At 42.8% G+C, this 21,187-nt stretch overlaps 1 protein-coding gene across 1 annotated transcript in view; it reads left to right on the top strand.

The window, feature by feature from the left end:
- LOC140729669 (potassium voltage-gated channel subfamily A member 4-like) overlaps positions 1–16,039 on the top strand; it is a 254,785-nt gene extending 238,746 nt beyond the window's left edge. Inside the window, exon 2 of the mRNA XM_073049717.1 lies at positions 15,841–16,039. The gene's annotated coding sequence lies outside the window, so the exon portion shown is untranslated. The remainder of the gene's footprint in view (positions 1–15,840) is intronic.
- Positions 16,040–21,187: the final 5,148 nt, after the last annotated feature.

Here is a 21,187-nt window from a genome sequence, read left to right as displayed (position 1 = left end):
ATACTATTTGCCTATGATGCTGCTGTGAGTAAATATTTCAAAGCACCTGCACCTGCATGTACCTGGGCAGTGACAATAAACTCAACAATTGATTATTGATTTAGGAAAAAGACAAATGCTAAATTCTGCATGGAAAACGAAGGCACACATATTCAATAATTTGGCTGACAGCTTCCTGTTTACATGTAATGTAGTACATATCCTAAATTTCTGAAATAATGGGTATAATGTCTTCCCTGTCCCATGTTGGATGAGAACTAGCAAGAGTTGTCATTTTCCCTTCACCCCAAAACAGTCATTAAACCATCCAAATGCAAGATATGTCAATGGCTTCAGACTCCACCACAGTACTGGTCTCTCCAAAGGTGACATCATCTGAAAATTGTCTTAACACTAAAATTACTTAGCATTAAGACCATAAAAAATAAGAGCAGAATTAGGCCACTTGGCCCATCAAGTCTGCTCATCCATTCCATCATGGTTGATTTATTAGTCCTCAACCTCATTCTCCTGCGTTCTCACTGTAACCTTTGATGAAATTCCTTCCTATAACTGTTCTAAATGGACATCCCTTTATTCCAAGGCTGTGCCTTCAGGTCCTACACTCCCCCACTAATGGAAACAACCTCTTCATACCGCATCCACTCTACCTAGGCCTTTCCATATGCAATAGGTTTCAACGTGATCAGCCCCGCCAACTTTCTACTAAACTCCAGTGTGTACAGGCCCAGTGCCATCAAACACTCCTCATATGTCAGCCCTTTCATTCCTAAAATCACTCTCATGTACATCCTCTAGAACCTGTCCAACGCCTGTGTCAAAAGGTTTGAATATGGCCCACAGCGTGGAGATAGAGAGAGACACTGAAGCAGGTCAACAGTTCACAGACTTTAATACGAACCCAGAAGAATTTTAAAGGAAAGGAAAACAATAAATGCTAGGCCAATAGGACTGATAACTAAAACTCTCAAACTGAAAGCAAAATGGCAACACTGATGCTGAAAGGATTATCTAAATACTAAACTAATACTGCTCATTTCCAGAATCTGTTGAAATGGTAGTCCTCTTTCTCAGATAAGGACAAAAGTAAGCAGAGAGCAAAATTACAATGAAAAGAAGGGAGTTAAATACCATCATAATGAAACAATAATTAGCTGGAGCGTGCCTAATCACGAGTACAATTGCCGAACCTGCTGTGCAGCCTGCTTGAGGGGACTTGTAGACCCTACAGCAGAGACTATGGTTGTGACAACCAGCCCTTCTTTTCTTTGATAAGCTGAATATTATAGCATTTTTTTAATTAAAGAAGTAATCATTCTCCATCAATACTAGTTATTGAAATCGCTAGCCTCTATCAATGTAATCATTTAAGAAACACTTGGACAGGTATGTGGAGATGCAGGACTTGGAGGGATTTTACCAAATGCAGGAAATTGGGGCTAGCTAGATGGGCACCATGTTTTGCATTGACTTGTTGGACAAAGGGCTTGTATCCGAGTTGCATTTCTCTATGACTCTCTGACTCTGACCTATCTCAGAAATCCCTCTGCTTAAATTCCAGCAACTGATCTCTGGTCTCCATCCACCAGACCTTTGCTGATATGAAAGATACCTTGGACCACACAGCTGTAAAAAGCACAACTTAAATTGAGCAGTTGGGCCTAGTTGACTCTGTTGCAGGGTCTACGTTGCCCCACCTGTGAGCTGTGCAGAAGGTTCGGTAATTGTGTTTGTGAAGATGTATGTTCCAGCTAATTACTGTTTCATTATGGTGGTATTTAACTCCCTTCTTTTCCTTGATCAGATTTCATTTGTTAAATTCTATCAATGTAAATTTCTATGATGATATAAAGTCTTATATTACAGCATCTATTGGTGATGTAATTAATTTATTGAACTGCAAAATGCATCTGGAGATATCAAAACTAGTAAGATCACTTCTAAAGGCATCTTCAAATTTTGTGTATGACTACTTACTTTAAATAAATATTGGTGTTCATTTTAAGTACTGTTCGTTCACTTATTCTCCTCAGATTAAAAATACTGCCACACATTTCTGAACTAGGAAAGCAAATGTATCCTGTCGGACTTCAGAGTCATGAGCCAGTTCTTCAGTGCTTGTGGGAATAACTATACCGTTGCCAGGTTGATTTATAAAGATTCCCTGTCAAACTGCACCAGATATTAGAGTCTAGATACCAATTTCAGTTCTAGATTCTGTAACCATCTTGTCTCAGTGAACTAACTGCTCCTGAAATCTAAGGAAGAACTAATCACAATGTCTTTATAAGAGGAGGAGTGGTGACCTGATGGAGATGTACAAGATGATAAGAGTAGACACTCAGAGACATTTTCCCAGGGCAGAAGTGGCTAATTTGAGGGGTTGATTGGAGAAGAGTATAAAGGGGATCTCAGAGGCAGTGTTTTCCACTAGTTTTTGTTCTTAAGAGTTGTGCCAAATAAGTGGCTGTCCCAATTAACTCGCAGCCCAATTTAACTATAATCTACTGTAATTAATTTGTGCCTTAAGGGTTGCAAAGAAAAGTAGTCAACTGTTTTTGCTTTTCACCGACCTATGTCATGAAATTTAATGTTTTGTGGCAGCAGTACAGTGCAATACATAAAATATGCTATATACTACTGTAAGAAATATATAATAAGATATAAATAAATAGTGGAGAAAAGAGCAAAATAGTGAGATAGTGTTCATGGGTTCATGGATAGTTCAGAAATCTGATGGTGGAGGGGAAGAAGCTGTTGCTGAAACATTGTGTATGATCCTTCAGGTTCCTGTACCTCCTTCCTGATGGTAGCAATGGGTAGTGGGGTCCTTAATGATGGATGTTGCCTTTTTGAAGAATTGCCTTTTGTAGATATCTTTGATAGTGGGGACGCTAATGCCCACGATGAAGGTGATGCAACCAGTTTGAATGCTCTCCTCAGTACATTTGTAAAATTTGCTAGAGTCTTTGGAGACTGACCAGATCTTCTTAAACTCTTAATAAAATATAGCCACAGATGTGCCTTCATTGTAATTGCATCAATATATTGTGCCCAGGATATATCTTCAGAGATGTTGACATCCAGGAACTTGAAACTTGTCACCTTTCCCACTGCTGACCCCTCAGTGAGCTTGATTGTGTACTCTTCTCAATTCCATAGGCCATTAAACTAAAGAGGTAGAACAACACTAACCTAAAACTACTTTATTTTGTACACATGATGTGTTCCTTCATATGACTTCAGAACAGTAGAGAGCTCAGCAACAGGAAGATCCTCTGAGATTCCGGTGCAGATCAGTGTACGGGTTGAGTCAGTAATATTTGTCTTAAGCTGGTTGAACTCTATTTATTGGACCACACTCTCTTCTTTTAGCAACAGATAACGATGTTAGCCTTTAAGTTTTATAACAGTTATATTTAAAACTGTATTTTTCAATGAAACATAACACCTCAGCAGTAAACACTTCAGGAAGCCTGTGCAACATTGGCTGTAAGGTCCACGGTTCAATTCCCACTGGTGTCCATAAGTTCTCCCTGTAACTATGTGGGTTTCCTCTAGGTGCTCCAGTTTTTTCCCACATTCCAAACACATTCGGGTTAGGATTAGGGAGTTGGGGGCATGCTACGTTAGTGCCGGACGCGAGTGACACTTGCAGGCTGCCCAGCACAATCCTCGCCGCTTTGACGTAAATGGCGCATTTCACTGTATGTTTTGATGCTCATGTGACAATTTAAGCAGATCTTTAATAAATAAATATTCAGTTGTTCAAATGAGAAACAGGTTGTTTATTCGGACATGGTGCTTACCATGAATTAGTTTTGTTCTAAGCTTGGAAGTAATTCTGCATCATTTTTGCTTTGGCCCATCATCACAATTTTAATCTCTGCTTCCTGGTAACCTTCAAAAGCACTTCCAATTTTGTGAGTGCGCTATCCATGTATGAGCAAAGCTCCTGTTTTACTGGAAATGCTTGTGCCAGTGCTGCTTAATGCATTGGCAAAACAAGGAGTCGGGATAGGTTGTTGTGTTTTTTATGCTTTGGCTTAGAGTAGAAAGAATGTAAATAGAACGAATCAACATTAATGAGAAACTTAGAGAAATACATGATGGGAGGGACATAGAGGTCCAGGTGCAGGTTGATGGGACTAGGCAAAATAATAGTTCAGCATGGACTAGATGGGCTGAAGGGCCTTTTCTTGTTCTGTAGAGTTCTATGACTTTAATAAAGGGAGTTAAGCGTATTGGCATGTGGATAGATGCAGACCGATGTAGGTTTTCTGCATATGCTATCCACAGCTTACTTTTCCCATACTTTATGCCCAAGTTCAGTATGAGAAACATTTCTGTCGATTAGATGAGATGGGGTATTTTAGAAAAGAAAGCATTTGACAACATCTTTACACAAGACCTTAGACTGTAACCCACACTTTCTGCCACTTTCTGCCACTGGACCTCTTGTCCTCTTCCCACCTGGAGGAGCAGGATGGTGTGACTTGTGGAAGAGTAATGGAATCCTGGAGATGGGGAAGTGGGAATATAGACTAGAGGCTGTCACTAGATACATTTCCCTTTTGCCTGCTATGGCCTCTTTTGCATTTAGTCATACAGTACTAAAGCACAGAAACCAGGCAACATTCTGCCAAACTCCTACAATCCATTTACCTCACTGAACTTCACTTAAAAGTTGCAATTGGATGCACCTCTACCACTTCTACTGGCGGCTCGTTCCACACTCACATTACTTTAAGAGTGAAGAAGTTTCCCCTCAGATTCCTGTTAAATATCTCACCTTTCACTCTAGACCTACGTCCTCTAGTTCTAGTTTCACCCAGCTGAGGTAAAAATTACCTACATGCATTTATCTTATCTTGTTGGCAGGATTTCAGATGGTCATGAGGTGGCATACAGGAATCAAATAGCTGGTTGAGTGCTGTCACAGCAACAACCTTGCACTTGATGTCAGTAAGACCAAGGAATTGATTGTGGACCTCAGGAAGGGGAAGTCAAGCAAACACACACCAGTCCTCACTGAGGGATCAGAAGTGGAAAGGGTGAGCAGTTTTAATTTCCTGAGTGTCAACATCTCTGAGGAACTAGCCTCGGCTGTACACGTTGATGCAATTATGAAAGAAGGCACCAAAGTGAAATCTGAAGAGAACTGGTATGTCACCAAAGACACCTGAAAAGTTTTATAGATGTACCATGGAGAGTACCCTAGCTGGTTGCATGACCGTCTGGTATGAAGGGGCCACTGCACAGGATCGGAAAAAGCTTCAAAAAGTTGTACACTTCACCAACTCCATTATAGGCGCTAGCCTCCCTACATCGAGGACATCTACAAAAGACGATGTCTCAAAAAGGCGACATCCATCATTAAGGATCCCCATCACCCAGGACATGCCCTCTTCTCATTGCTACCATCAAGGAGGATGTACAGGAGCCTGAAGGTACACTCTCAATGTTTCAGGAATAGCTTCTTCCTCTCCACCATTAGATTTCTGAATGGACAATGAAACCTTGAACACTACTTCAGAATTTTTTTCTTCCTTTTTGCACTATTTATTTTATTTAATTTTTAATTACTTAATGTAATTTACAGTTTTTATAACTAAGCATTAAAATGTACTGCTGCTGTAAAACACCACATTTTATGACATATGCCAAGATCAGCTATTAAAAACCAAAGAGTTAAATTTTAAGTGATTAAAAATGTGAAAGTAGAAAGCATTAAAAAAATCTAAGCATTTAGCTCCACTCTGTTGAAAAGAGACTTAAATCCTTACTTTCCTCTGCACTGTTATTCCTCTCCATTTGCTTTTGCTGTGCCTTGGCCAGCCTGGTGCAGGTTCATTGGGCAGATTTCCAAGAGAAATGACAGCAAAATTCCTACAGGTTTGTGTCATGAATGTACCAGAGAAGGGAGTCCAGCAAGTTCGGAGCTCTCCTTACAAATGGTAGGCTGTTAATTCTTTTGATTCATAATTTTATGATCCTGGAAGGTGTCTCCCTTGAATCAGTTGAAAGCTGGTGCCACACACTTGTGAAAATGAACAAAATTAAAATACTGTATATCAGCATCAATATACATGAAATAGTGTCAATAAAAAAATACATTTTGTGGAGATGCTGCAGGTGAGGTATCTATGGAGAGAAATGAATCAATGTGGTTTAACTCTTCTGCCTCTGGAGTCCTGGGGACAATAAATGCCAGCATTATTTGAGACAGCAATATACTGTGAAGGAGTGAAAGGAATCAGAACACATTTGCAGGTCGATTACTTCTTGATGACCCAGTGAGTTATTCTGGTGTTTCTCACATTTTTTGAGCCATCAGCCCCAAAACAGTCACAAAATGCTAGCGGAAATCAACTGACGAGGCTGCATCTCTGGAAAAGAGTAAACAGATCATGCCTCAGGCCGAGACCTTTCATCAGGACTGGAAGGGAAGGGGGAAGGAGTCAGCCCGAAACAGTAACTGTTTACCTTCCTACACATTTCCAATTTTCACCAGTTGCTGTATTTTGCTTGTGGGTGAACAAGCAGGACATTGTTAAGGTTTCAATGAAGAATACCTTTATAAATTGAACTTATGAGTCCTTTTAATTCCTAAATTTTATAAATAATTTTAATATTAGTCAGTTTGGTCTTTTTGTTATGCCTTTGAGGTTAAGTGCCTGTCAGTCTACACTGCGCAATTAGCTGTGCATAATTCCAATCACCATGCAACAATTTGTGTTTGAAACCAATGTTGCATTAAGCTGTTTAGCCTTGCTTACTTAAGTATAGTTGCTTCCTGTTTATCAGAAAATTGGAAATGCATGAGAAGGTAAACAGTTACTGTTTCAGGCTGACTCCTTCCCCTTCCCTTCCAGTCCTGATCATCAGCAGTTTTGAACGGTTATTTGTGAAATAACTTCTTCCATCTCCATAATAGTTCATTTGTATCTGCAGTTAAACTGGTGTTTGATTACTGGTGGAACTGAGATACCCATCATACCCAATCAGTAATCCAATGATAGGGACGTTAAGCTACTTCACATTGTTTCATTAGGTCATCAATTGGGAACTCAAAGTTCACAAATTTGAAGTAGATTTATTATTACAATACGAATATGTCTGACAATGAATTGGTTCCTTAAGGCTGTTATAGCCAGAGGAGGTAATAGTGACAAGCTCCCACTATCTATTAAATGCACCCAGTGGTGTGGGTCTCTATGCGCCTCTGACAACCAAGTCCAGCTCCTGACCTTCACGTGTGGTTTAGCTACTAAGCCCAGCAGAACCATTTCAACTGATGGGAGAAAAGCAGGTTACTGGTGCCTTAAAACTAGATGTTTCACGCAGATGGGGCTCATTGGCCATATTTGACAGCTTATCTAGGAGAAGGAAGACTCTGATCTCAAACTTCTGCTGTCTTGCAGCTGTACCCTCTCATGAGGACGGCTTCAGGAGTAAACCCCAAGGAGAAAGTCTGGAACTACAGTCCCTAAGATAATCTTATGTTGAGCTCAATGCTGACTGGCAACTCCTGTGATGCTGCTGATGCCCAACTGTATCTGTCTCTGCTATGCCTTTGGGTTCATCAAATGCTTGGAGAAGGGGAGCTTACTACGTGGGCAACAGCTTGCTCCCCATATTGTACTGCCCAGGCTTGCATATCTAGGTGGCTCGGATGGTTGGCTCTGACCATGGAGGCCTCACCATGCTATCAATACTTTTCACCTGGCAGGAGTCGGACTAAGCCTCAAAGGGCTGGAATGAAAACCATCACTAAAAATACTCTGATTTGTGAAGTTTTATGGCTGCCTCAGTCATCCTTGGAGCCCAGCAATTTATGATCATAGGTTTGAGTTAATGCATAAACGCACTCCACCTCTTTGATTTGTTGCATCATTTGGCGGACAGGTTAGTTTTAAATCTGCACAGTCTTGCCAACAATTATGCACAGAGAAGTTATAGGATTGTGAGAATGCCAGCACAAAATAATTACAAGTTAAGGGTTATATTATTGACAGTGGAAGAAACTTGCAAACTGAGTTTGAAATATTTAAGCATAATTTCTCTTTTCCAATAACAAAAATGTCATTGAATGTCGCCAGGTCATACAGCATGGAATCAGGCCCTTCTGACCACTTGCTCCATACCTACCAAGATGTCTATCAGAGTTAGTCCCATTTGCCACTGTTTGGCCCATGTTCCTTCAAACATTTTCTGTCCCTGGAACTGACCAGGGAAACATTGTAATTATGCCCACCTCTTCACCTTTCTCTGGCAGCTTGCTCCATGTACCCACTTTCCTCTGTATCAAAAGGTTGGTTCTCAGGTCCCTTTTAAATCTTTCAACTCTCACTTTAAATCTATGTCCTTTGGTTTAAGATTCCCCTATCCTTGGAAAACGACTGTGACCATCCATGTTATCTATGTCCCTCATGATTTTGTATGACTCTATAAAGTCACCTCTCAGCCTCCTACATGCCAAGGAGAAAAGAAGATCCAAGTCTTTGCAGTCTCTCCTTATGACTCAAACCCTCCAGCCCTGGGAACATTCTTGTGAATCTTTTCTGTACTCCTTTTTGACATCCTTAACAACATCCTTTCTATACCTACACTACCAGATCTGCACACAGTACTCCAAGAGTGGGCTCACGAACAACATCTTTGGTTGTAATGTAAGGTCCCAACAGTTGTACTCAATGTTCTGACCAATGAAGGCAAGTCTGACAAACAACTTCTTCACTACTCTGTCCACCTGTATCTTCAATTTCAGGTAACTATGTACCTGTAACTTTCGGTTTCTCTGTCTCCAAGGTCCTGTATTTACTGCGCAGGTCTTGCCCTGGTTTAAATTACCAGTGCAACACTTCACACTTGCTTCAGCATTAAATGTAATAAATCATGTTACCTACATTCAAATTGAATTCCTCATGCCTTCCGATCATTCTTATTAATTTCTGAATTCACTAGAGGAGTTGACAGCACACCTCAATGAAACACTCTACTGGTGAAACAAGAGAAAATGGTTTAATAAATACAGGCCAACCAGACAAAGGCAGACATTTCTGTTTCAATCCATACACAGCCCACACAATGACCTATACTGAGAATTGCATGAGATCTATCTATAGAAGGGGCCTTCATTATTTAGATAGATATATACTTTATTGATTGCAAAGGAAATCACAGGGTCAGAGTAGCATTTCAAGTGCACAGATACACAAATATACAAATACTAGCCGAGAATGTTTTAATTGGTTTTGTAGGTTTACTCCTCTTCCAAATCACAATGTAAAAAATATGATTAGTTCTGCTCTGCCTCTGTGGCTTGGCCGTGTGTGGAATGTACTGTGCACTGTGACCAAGATTCCAACCTACAATGAAGCTACAATTGAAATGAAGAAAATGCAACACTTCAAACATCAGACACTTAGATTCAAGGCTGTACAGCAGACTGGACCTCGGAGGAGAAAATGCCAGCTGATACTCTCTCTCCACATCTGAAGTGATTGGTCTAGACTGTACATTCATTCAATTTGTAGGATATGGTGGACTGAACCTCACAAGCTATCTCATCATGGGCCTTGCATATTATTGTCTGCCTGCACTACCCTTTCTTTGCAATTGTAAGACTATATTCTGTATTCTGTTACTGCGTTTCTCTTCTATTACCTCAATGTGTTGAAACGTTTTTCATTGTGCCTATTTATAAACCAATTGCCAATTAGAATGGTTAAAGCTGAAAGAGTTCCACAGAACTATGAACTGAGATTACAAATATAAAGTTACCTTGATTAGCAAAATGCTGAAAATGAGATGTTATTGTTTTAAACAAGAGAAAATCTGCAGATGCTGGAAATCCGAGAAACACACACAAAATGCTGGAGGAACTCAGCAGGCCAGGCAGCATCTGTGGAAAAGAGTACAGTCGACGCTTTGAGCCGAAACCCTTCAGCAGGACCCGTTGTTGTTATATTTCTGCAATCCTCTCCACTTTTCTCACTGTTGTAAGTCGGCTTGATTATTACTTCAAGACTGTTTGTTGTCATACTTCGATGTACGAGTGTAAAGGAGATTGAAATGATCATTACTCTGGATCTGATGCAGCTTAAAAAAACATAAAAATCTTAAAGAACAATAAAAAAAGAAAAAAATCTGAATAAATAGAATAATAAAAGCAATCCTATAAAACACAATGCAAATTAACAATGAACTGTATTGTATATATAGATTGATTATATGTATATAGAGTGATGCTAGGTGATGTGTACATAGTGGTGATAGGGTGGGTTAAGGGGTGGAGGTGTTGATCAGTCTGACAGCTTGGAGGAAGTAACTGGTTTTGAGTCTGATGGTCCTGGCATGACTGCTGTGTTGCCTCTTCTCTGAAGGGAGTGGGAAAGACATTCCATAATCCAGGATTTGTATACAGAAAGGTGACTTTTTTCAGCACCTTGCTGCACATATGTCCTTGATGGTGGGTAGGCTAGTGCCACTGATGCTTTGGGCAGTTTTAAAAACCCGTTGTGGAGCCCTCCTGTCTGAGAAAGTTGCATGCCCACAAGCTTGCAGCAGCTTCCAGTTCTGTAGGAATATGTGCTCTGTTCCCTAGTCTCCCACCATCACCCTTTCTAAGCCAATCCCTCTCCTGCTGCTCGCTTTCAGAGCAATGGGCTGAATTATGTAAATGGTGTGAATGGTTCTGAAGGAAATTGCTGGTTCTCAGCCAATGGAAGCTGAGGAAGTCTTGAATTTCTCTGCATGCACATCCAAATGTACTGTCCAGGTCCTCGGTGAGCTTGAGTTGCTGCGGTGAATCTGACTGTGTACTTTAACTGAGGGCAGGGACAGAGAAGAGATTTTCTGAAGAAAGCTGCTGGGTTCCTTTATGCCTAGCCTTCAACTTCAGCGCACAGGAGCGAGGGATGCCAGCTAGCTGAGTGGTGTCTCAGCAACACTCAACCTCAGTGAGACCGAAGAGCTGATTGTGGACTTCAGGAAGGGTAAGACGAGGGAACACAAACCAATCGTCGTAGAAAGATCAGAAGTGGGGTGGGGGTTTCATGTTCCTGGGTGTCAATCTTTCTGAAGATCTAACCTGGTCCCAACATATCAATGTAGCTATAAAGAAGGCAAGACAGTTGCTATATTTCATTAGGAGAATGAGGAGATTTGATTGGTCACCTAAACCACTTGAAAACTTGTACAGCAGTTTTTGTACAGCTAGTCATTAATGCAAATAGTCTGATTGGCTGATCATGTTGCACCAACTCAATACACATAAGCACATTGACATGGTCAAGTGGTCCTTTTGTTGTTCAGACCAATTATTGGGGAATGGGGAAGAAATGTGATCTAATAACTTTGACTGTGGAATGATTTTGGTGACAGATAGGGTGGTTTGTGTATCTCTGAAATTGCTGATTTCCTGGGACTTGCATTCACAACAGTCTCCAGAGTTTACAGAGAATGGATCAAAAACAAAACAAAACAAAACATCCAGTAAGCAGCAGTTCTGTGGCAGAATGCCTTGTTAATGAGAGAGGTCAGAAAAGGAAGGCCGATGTTGTCCAAAGGAAGGGCACTAGGACCCATGCAGGTTACTAGTCTGATGCCTTGCCCACTAGGCCACGCGCCTTGTTAATGAGAGAGGTCAGAAAAGGAAGGCCGGAATCAAAGGAAAGTGACAGTAACACAAATAACCACATGTTACTACAGTGGTGTGTAGAAGAGCATCTCTGAATGTAAAACATGCTGAAGCTTGAAGTGGATGATCTACAGCAGCAGCAGACCACTCACTAGCCACTTTATTAAGTTCAGGAGGATTCAAGTTGCAGAGCCTTGGGGTACCAAAGCTATTCAAAGAGTACAGCGTTACACCACCTCACTACAAAGTTATCTGAATGGCATTATTCAACGTATTCAAAAGTGAACTTTAAAAAAGTCGTGTCATTAGCTATGTAATATGCTACTCTGTGTAAGAAGCATTTTTATTCATTTACACCACTCATTCACTATAAAGGGCACTGACAACAGTTGAACTGCAATACAAATTAACCACAGAGGTTTTTAAACTGCCCTGTGATTAACACACAGGTATGGAGGATCAACTCAATCCATCCTCACATTCGGGAAAGGAAGAGTGGGTGGGTAGCGACTGTGGGCATGACTATAAACGGTAAATTAGGGCTATGAATCACTTCTGGAACTGTGTGTAATCTGGCCAAGTCACAAAACACTACAGCACTGAAACAGGCCTTTTGTCCCATCTAGACTGTGCTAAAATGTCTTTCTTTGGCTACTCATGAATTGAAAGGAAATGCAATGCTTATTGTCAAGTCAAGTGAAGTTTACGGTTCCTTTAACTATATACAAGTATACTGCCAAAAGAACAAGATTTCTCTGGATCAGGATGTAAAGAACAGTCATGCACATAACACACAATTACTTTGGAAGATAAGAATTAAATCTACACATGAATTACATAAGGATAAAAAGACAAAAGTGCATAAATTGTAGGGTACAGTACAAATTATCCAGTGACTCTTCAAATGTGATGTGGCAGGGAGTTCAGAAGCCTAATGGCCTGAGGGAAGAAACTGTTTTCTATCCTGACCGTTCTTGTCTTTATGCATGGGAGTCTCCTGTCTGATGGTAGAATGTCAAGGAAGATGTGATTTGCTGATCTATGATTGCTGGACGACAAATAATAATGTACTCGCTTGTGCTAGAAGTAAAATCTGACTCCGGTTTTGTAGGCTCCCAGCATCAATTCACTTCTTACTGCAGGATAGCTTGTCATCTTATAGTACGAGTCTCGGTAAAAACAAAGCCAGGGTAATTTTTAGTTAATTACTCTTCTAATTTTCTTGCTATAATTTTTACTGTTTCCTGGTTGATATTTCTCTGGTAATTAAAACTACAGACAGTTCTAAATATATAATTTTGTGAACATTCTCGTAACCCCACTCAGAATTTAAATGAGAAAGGTTTTGCTCTAAGAGGAAAATACCTTCATGAGTTTTTATGCATTTGTTTTGGTCTTCTGTTGATACATTAGTGCTGCTTTGCCGGCATTCCAATTGGCTGTTAGCCTGTGAGACTTCAGACAGAATGCTTCTTATTTAGGAGTCAACCAATTGTATGACATTCAGAGTCAAAACCACTTAACTAAACCATCAAAAATTCTACACAAAGGGAATTTTCATTCAACTGATGTGCACACTCACTTCTTGAAAGGGCACAATATACTTAAAAGGCCTCTGTGCAGATTAGAAAGAGCATGAACTCAGGGACTGCAATTTAACTGCCACTTTTCTTGCTCTTTTATCGATAAGCATATTAAGATAATTGACGTATCAGCCAGATACTTCCTAAATGGTGAGGGTCGAAGGCAGTGAAGTGGAATTCATCTTTGGATGCTAGATTAACTGATAAAATAATATCAATGGCCAATTGCATTCTTGTCCTGATGTGCAGTAGCATTGAATCCACTGTCAGGTAGCAAGTACTAAGGGCAGATAATACTGCTCTCTGCTGTCAGCAACCTAAGGTTAGTTTCTTTTCCAATCCCTTTTAGTCTGCTCTGTATTTAACTGGAAGAAATCGAGGCTCATTTAGAACCAGGTTTGGGAGCAAAATGTGTTTAATGGCAATATCACAGAACCATAAAAAAAAAGCCGAGGAGATTTATCACACAGAAGGAAGACAATTATTAAGAGATCAGCTTTATTTATCATGTGCGCATCAAAACACACAGTGAAATGTGTTTTTAGCATCAAATCAAATCAGCATGGATTGCTCTAGGCAGCCGACAAATATAACTACAGTTCTGGTGCCAGCATAGCGTGAATCACTAACCCTAAGCCATATGTCTTTGGAATGTGGAAGGAAACTGGAGCACCCAGGGAAAACACAAGGCCAACACAACGTACAAACTCCTTACAGACAGTGGAGGGAGTTGAACCACAATCTCACAGCTGGCTTTGTAATAGCATTATGCTAACCACTACACTATTGTGTGCAACCCTCCCCGCTACCCCCTAAATTTAGCACATTGTGTTTGTGCCCAGCAAAGATGTACTCTCGCCCAGTCTGGGAGTAGAGTGATGCCAGTGCCCTCTGCCAGGCTACCTCTCCAGGTTCTGCCTCATTCAGTCAGCCGAGGCGGGTGGGATCTTTTATCTGCACTCCTCCCAGAGCAGCAGCCTCTCTACAACAAGTTCTGTCATGATGTGAGATTTCCAAGAGGACAGATAAAACACACGAAGTACAAGAAAGCACAGAAAGGATGTGCTGATACTGGAGAGCTCACAAAAATGATTGAACGGCTTGTCAGATGCAGAGTATTTGATGGTTCTGAGCCTGTATTCACTAGAATTTAGAGAAATGAGGTGTGACCAAACTGAAACTTATCAAATGGTGAGAAGTCTTGATAGAGTGGATGTGGAGAGGATGTTTCCTATGTTGGGAGAGTCTAGGACCAGAGGACACAGTCTCAGAATAGAGGGGCGTCCTTTTAGAATGAAAATGAGGAGGAACTTCTTTAACCAGAGAATGTTAAATCTGTGGAATTCATAGACACAGGCAGCTGTGGAGGCCAAGTCTTTGTGGATATTTAAGGCAGAGGTTGAGAGGTTCTTGATTGGTCAAGGCATGAAGGGATATGGGGGAAAGGCAGGTGACTGAGGCTAAGAGGAAAAATGGATCTGTCATAATGAAATGGCAGACTTAAAAACATAGAAATCATCAATCCTGGTGGTCAAGCATCAAAGTCAGCAGGCTCTGAGGACAAGAGCAGGTTAGTGAGCCCCAGAGACGGAAGTCTATATGGACAGATCCAGAAGCCTGAGGTCAGTTGGTTTGTCTGAAGGCATGAGATTGATCAGCAGGTCCAGATGTTGGACTCCAGCATTCCTCAACGATGGAGGTCAGGTCGGCAAGCACAGGGAACAAATACCAATAATGCCCATTGGGGGTCTGGGGACAGAAAGGGGTTTGTTTAGCTGCTGTTGTGTATGTTAGCTGTGTGCTGTTCTGCTGAATATTGTGGCCATGTTATGTAGGCAAGGCATTGCAAGGCTTGCGGACTGCTCCCACCACATCCTCAGACTATATTGGTTGTTAACATAAAAAGCGTATTTCATTGTATGTTTCAATTTACGTAAACCTATTAAATCTAATCTAATAATTTTCATCATGTCCTGTTAGGCAACTTCTGATTTTAATCCTATTGCTTACACTAGTGGCTGGCATTCTTACTTTATATATCAATCAACTAAAGCTAAAACTGAACGAATCCGGCTACCAATCTATCTAAGTCATGCTGGGATGAATGAGTTCTTTGACTGACTAAATTTGGTTTTCAAATGCATGGTCTGTTTATTCAAAGATTGCTAGGTACATTGGGTTAGCACATTAGCCATAGACGTGTTATTTTACAAGCCAAGGGAAGAAGATGGCAAGAGCCAACAAAAATAATTCTGTGCATGAGTGTGTGAAGTTAAGAACGTGGAGGAATGAGACAGAGACTGGGCATGTCATAACACAGAGGGAAATAGAGAGCAGTGAGATCGGTGTAAGCAGCAGCTCTTCGATAGCTGAGGCAATAAAACTAGAATGTTGCTGAGCCATTCTTCCCAGCACACTGCCAGCATGACTTCTGATCTATGCAGCTCCAGGTGATCTCATGTTGGGTGGAAAAACACAGTAAGTTGTACCTCACAACATCACTGTTTGGTATGCGGGGGGAGCAGGGCTGGGGTGAAGGCTACTGCACAGGACCGAAAGAAGCTGCAGAGGGTTGGAAATTTATTTGTCTCCATCTTTTGTACTACCCTACAGAGTACCCAGTACACCTTCAAGGAGCAGTGTCTCAGAAAGGCAAAGTCCATTATTAAGGACCTCCAGCACCCAGGACATGCCCTTTTCTCACTGTTACCGTCAGGTAGGAGATACAGAAGCCTGAAGGTGCACACTGTGATTGAGGAAAAGCTTCTGCCCCTCTGCCATCTGATTCCTAAATGGACATTGAATCCTTGGAAACAACCTCACTTTTTAAATATATATTATTTCTGTTATTTGCACATTTTAATCTATTCAATATATGTATACTATAATTTATTTATTTATTTGTTTTTAGTATTTTATTTATTTTTCTTCTATATTATGTATTGCATTGAACTGCTGCTGTTAAGTTAACACATTTCATGACACATGCCGGTGACAATAAACCTGATTCTGATTCTGACCATGGACTTGAGGGAGAGAAGAAACTACTTGCCTTTTAGAACTACAATGATTACATTGTGATACCTCTTGGACTCATCAATACTTGAGACCACAGAGCCCATGCCAATCATTAACTGACTTTTACACTAATCAGAAGGTAATCCATTTTGATTATAGTCACAGAACCACCAAAATGGGCCCTTTGGCCCATCTGGTCCATGCCAGCCAAGATGTCCATCCAAGCTAGTTCCATTTGCTGACATTTAGCCTATAACCCTCCAAACCTTTCCAATCCATGAAATGTCCAACTATCTTTTAAGAGTTGTTATTGTACCTGCGTCCACCACTTACTCTGTCAGTTGATTCCACATACCTACCACCCTTTGCGTAAAAAAAAAAGCCCTTTTAAATCTTTCCCCTCTGGCCTTAAACCTATGTGCACTAGCATTTGATTCTGCAAACATGGGGGAAAAAAACTGAGTGCATTCAGCCCATCTATGCAACTCAAGATTTTATACATGTCTGTATGATTACCTCTCTGACTCCTGCACTCCAAGGAATAAAGTCCTAGCCTGTCCAATCTCTCTGTATAACTCAGTCCATCAAGTCCTCACAGCATCCTTGTAAATAATTTCTGCACTCTTTCCAATGTTATAACATCATTCCTTCAGAACAGTGAATAAAAATAAACACAATACTCCAAGGATAGTCTCACAACATCCTGTTCAACCATACCATAAGCTCTCAACTTTTGTACACAATGTTCTGATTTACTGTATGAAAGCCAGTGTGCACAAGTGTTTCTTCACCATTTTGTCTACACACAATTCCACTTTCAGTGAACTATGTACTTGTAGTCCAAGTTCTCCCTGTTCTACAACTCTCCTTAGGGCCCTGTGAAACTCCTACCTGGATTTGACATTGCAAAGTGGAAAACCTTGCACTTCTCTAAATTAAACTTGGTTTGCCATTCCTTGGTCCACTTACTCAGCTAATCAAAATGCTTTTGTAATAGTTGATAAACCTCTCCACATGTTTTTGTGCCATTTGCAGACTTACAAACCATGCCTTGCACATTCTTATCCAGGTTGTTGATATAGATGATAAACAGCAATGGTCCCCACATTAGCCTGATGCACACCACTAATTACAGGCCTTCAGTCTGAGAAACAATCTTCCACCATCAGCAGCTGTTTTTGACTATCAAGTCATTTGTGTATCTAGTTAATCATCTTTCTCTGGACTTTATGCAATCTAACCTTTTGGAGAAGCCTACCTTGTGGAACTTTGAAGGCCTATCTAAAGGCCACCATGCCCTCATTAGTTTTCCTGGTTATCTCATCAAGGAACTCTTCAAGTTCACAAGACATTGTCTCCCATGCACAATTGCATGCTGGCTACCATTAATTAATGCCTTTCTTTCCGGATGTACATATATCTTATCCATCAGAGTCATCTCCTGTAAGTTACCTACCAGAGATGTTAGACTCGCTAGAAATGCCATTCCCTTTCCTCAGTTCCTTCATCTCTGCTGCATCGGTTCCCAGGATGAAGATTTCGTTTTCAAAAGTTAAGAGATGTACTCCTCCTTCAAGCAACGGGGTTTCCCTTCTTCCATCATTGATGCTGTCCTCACCCACATTTCCTCCATTTCCTGGACATCTGTCATGCCATCTTCCTGCCGCCTTAAAAGGAATAGAGTTGCTCTTCTCCTCACCTACCACACCATGAGTTTTGCACCCTACACATCCTTCTCTGCAACTTCTGCCTTCAGCAGGATCCAACCACCAAAAACATATTTAACCACCCCCCCCCCCCCATTCTCCACTTTCTAACTTTCTACAGGGATTACTTCCTCGATGATTCCCTTGTCCATTGATTCCCTTCCTACTAATCTCCCCCCGACACATAACCCAGTAAGTGGAAAAAGTGCTACGCCTGCACATTTACCCCCTCCCTCACCTCCATTCAGCGCTACAAACAGTCCTTCCAGGTGAGGCCTGTGACATAGATTGGAGGACTGCTTTATTGAGCACCTTTGCTCCTTCCATGAAAAGCAGGATTTCCCAGTGGCCAACCACTTAAATTCCAATCCCCATTCCCATTCTGACGTGTTGGTCCACGATCTCCTCCACTGCCACAAAGAGGCCACACTCAGACCGGAAGAGCAACACCTCGTGTTCCATCTGAGTATCCTCCAACCTGATGGTATGAATGTTGATTTCTCTAAGCTCTGGTTATTTTCCAAATTCTTTTTCCACATCATTCGATTCCTGATGCACCATCAATAACTCTCGGAGACGTGAGGCAAGATATCGGCTTTTATTGGCTGGAAGAAAGAACAAGCAGCAATTGACCACCACACTGCATCCTGGAGACTGAGGCCGGGGCTGTGTCTCCAATCACCTTTATACCGGGGTCTGTGGGAGGAGCCACGGTCAGTGGGAGGGGCCACAGGAGCAGTCAGTGGGGGAGGCGTGTCCAGACAGGTATATGTAGTTCACCACATTCACCCCCCTTTGTTTTAAAAGAGAATCCCCATGGGGTGAAGTTTCTTACAAATATATTTACAGGTTAAGTCTATCAGGTGGTCAAATCTGTCGCTGCGATCTACGTAGCACCGGCTGTGATTGCACAGGTGCCGGTGGTGATTGCACCGGAGACGGTGGCTGTGCTGGTTCCGGCCTGACTGGAGGTGTCAGCCCACTAGGCGTCAGTGATCTCTCATGCGTGTGCGAGGCGCCTGGTATATGCGCGTGCGAGACTCCCGGTATAGGAGTATCGTGAGGAGTCTGTGTAGGGCTCGGTGTGCGCGGTGTCACCTCAGGTATAGGGTTCATAGTTACCATGGAGTGTTCGGGGTAGTGGTCTGCTGCTCCTGCAGGCGCCAGGTCGCGGACGGAGACCGTGTCCTCCCGCCCATCAGGTAAGACCACGTAGGCATACTGGGGGTTCGCATGTAGAAGGTGAAACCTCTCGACCAGCGGGGAGTATTTATTGCTCCTCACATGTTTCCAGAGCAGCACTGGCCCTGGGGATGTCAGCCAAGCCGGTAGGATGGTCCCAGTGGCAGACTTCCTGGGAAAAGAGAATAGGCGCTCGTGAGGGGTGGCATTGGTGGACACACATAACAGGGAGCGGATAGAGTGGAGTGCCTCGGGGGAGGACCTCCTGCCATCGAGAGACCGGCAACCCTTTTGACTTAAGGGCTAAAAGTGTGGCCTTCCACACTGTGGCATTCTCCCTCTCCACCTATCCATTTCCCTGAGGATTATAGCTTGTGGTCCTACTAGTAGCAATACCCCTAGCCAGCAGGTACTGGCGCAGCTCGTCACTCATAAAGGAGGACCCTCTATCACTGTGGATATAGCAGGGATATCCGAACAGAGTGAAGAGCTGGCGCAGGGCTTTTATGACGGACGTGGCAGTGGTGTCGGGGCAGGGGATGGCAAAGGGAAACCGCGAGTACTCATCGATAATGTTGAGAAAGTAGACATTGCGGTCAGTGGAGGGAAGGGGGCCCTTAAAGTCAATACTCAGTCGCTCAAAGGGGCGGGTGGCCTTGATAAGTTGTGCCTTGTCAGGACGGTAGAAGTGCGGTTTGCACTCAGCGCAGACTTGGCAGTCCCTGGTCATCGTCCTGATGTCCTCAAGGGAGTACAGCAGGTTCCGGGCTTTCATGAAATGGTAAAATCGGGTGACCCCCGGGCGGCAAAGATGTGCATGGAGGGCGTATAGCTGGTCGAGCTGTACGCTGGCACACGCTCCCCGGGATAGGGCATCAGGGGGCTCATTGAGTTCTATTCTCCACCGCAAAATTTTATCATTTTTGATTTTGCCCCGCTGTTGGTTGCTGAACATGAACACAACTGAGCACTGGTCGGTCAGCAAGGTGAACCTTTTGCCGGCGAGATAGTGCCTCCAGTGCCTTATAGCTTCCACTATGGCCTGGGCTTCTTTCTCCATCGCAGAGTGCTGAATTTCAGGGCCTCGAAGGGTACGAGAAAAGAATGCTACTGGCCTGCCTGCCTGATTGAGGGTAGCAGCCAGCGCGAAGTCAGAGGCGTCACTCTCTACTTGGAAGGGAATGGTCTCGTCCACCGCATGCATCGTTGCTTTGGCAATGTCCCCTTTAATGCAGCTGAAGGCCGCGCAGGCCTCGGCAGAGAGGGGAAATGTGGTAGACTTGACCAGGGGGCGGGCCTTGTCTGCGTAATGGGGGACCCATTGGGCGTAATAGGAAAAGAAGCCCAGGCACCGTCTGAGGGTTCTGAGGGTGGTGGGAAGAGGGTGTTCTAACAGGGGGCGTATACGGTCGGGATCAGGGCCAATGACCCCATTCTCCACGACATACCCAAGGATAGTGAGTCGGGTGGTTCCGAACACACACTTGTCCCTGTTATAAGTAAGGTTCAGGGCTTTAGCCACTTGAAAAAATCGTTGGAAGTTGGCGTTGTGATCCGGCCAGTCGTGACCACAGATGGTGATATTATCCAGATAGGGAAATGTGGCCTTCAGTTGGCACTGGTCCATCATCCGATCCATTTCCCTCTGGAAGACAGAGACACCATTTGTGACACCGAAGGGGACGCGCAGGAAGTGATAGAGCCTGCCGCCCGCCTCGAAGGTGGTGTAGGGGCGGTCCTCTGGGCGGATGGGGAGCTGGTGATAAGTGGATTTCAGATCTATTGACGAGTACACCTTATTCTGTGCTATCTGATTGACCATATCCGCGATGCGGGGTAGGGGGTACGCGTCAAGCTGCGTGAACCTATTGATGGTCTGGCTATAGTCCACGACCATCCTATTTTTCTGCCTGGTCCGAACAACAACCACCTGGGCCCTCCAAGGACTTGTGCTTGGCTCAATGATCCCCTCCCTGAGCAGCCGCTGCACCTCCGACTGAATGAAGGCCCTGTCCCCCACGCTGTACCTCCTGCTTTTAGTTGCCACAGGTTTA

This window comes from Hemitrygon akajei, chromosome 6, assembly GCF_048418815.1.
Source record: "Hemitrygon akajei chromosome 6, sHemAka1.3, whole genome shotgun sequence".
NCBI classification, from domain to species: Eukaryota; Metazoa; Chordata; class Chondrichthyes; order Myliobatiformes; family Dasyatidae; genus Hemitrygon; species Hemitrygon akajei.
Note: the sequence above shows the minus strand (reverse complement) of the source record. Positions and strands in the feature narration are given on the sequence as shown.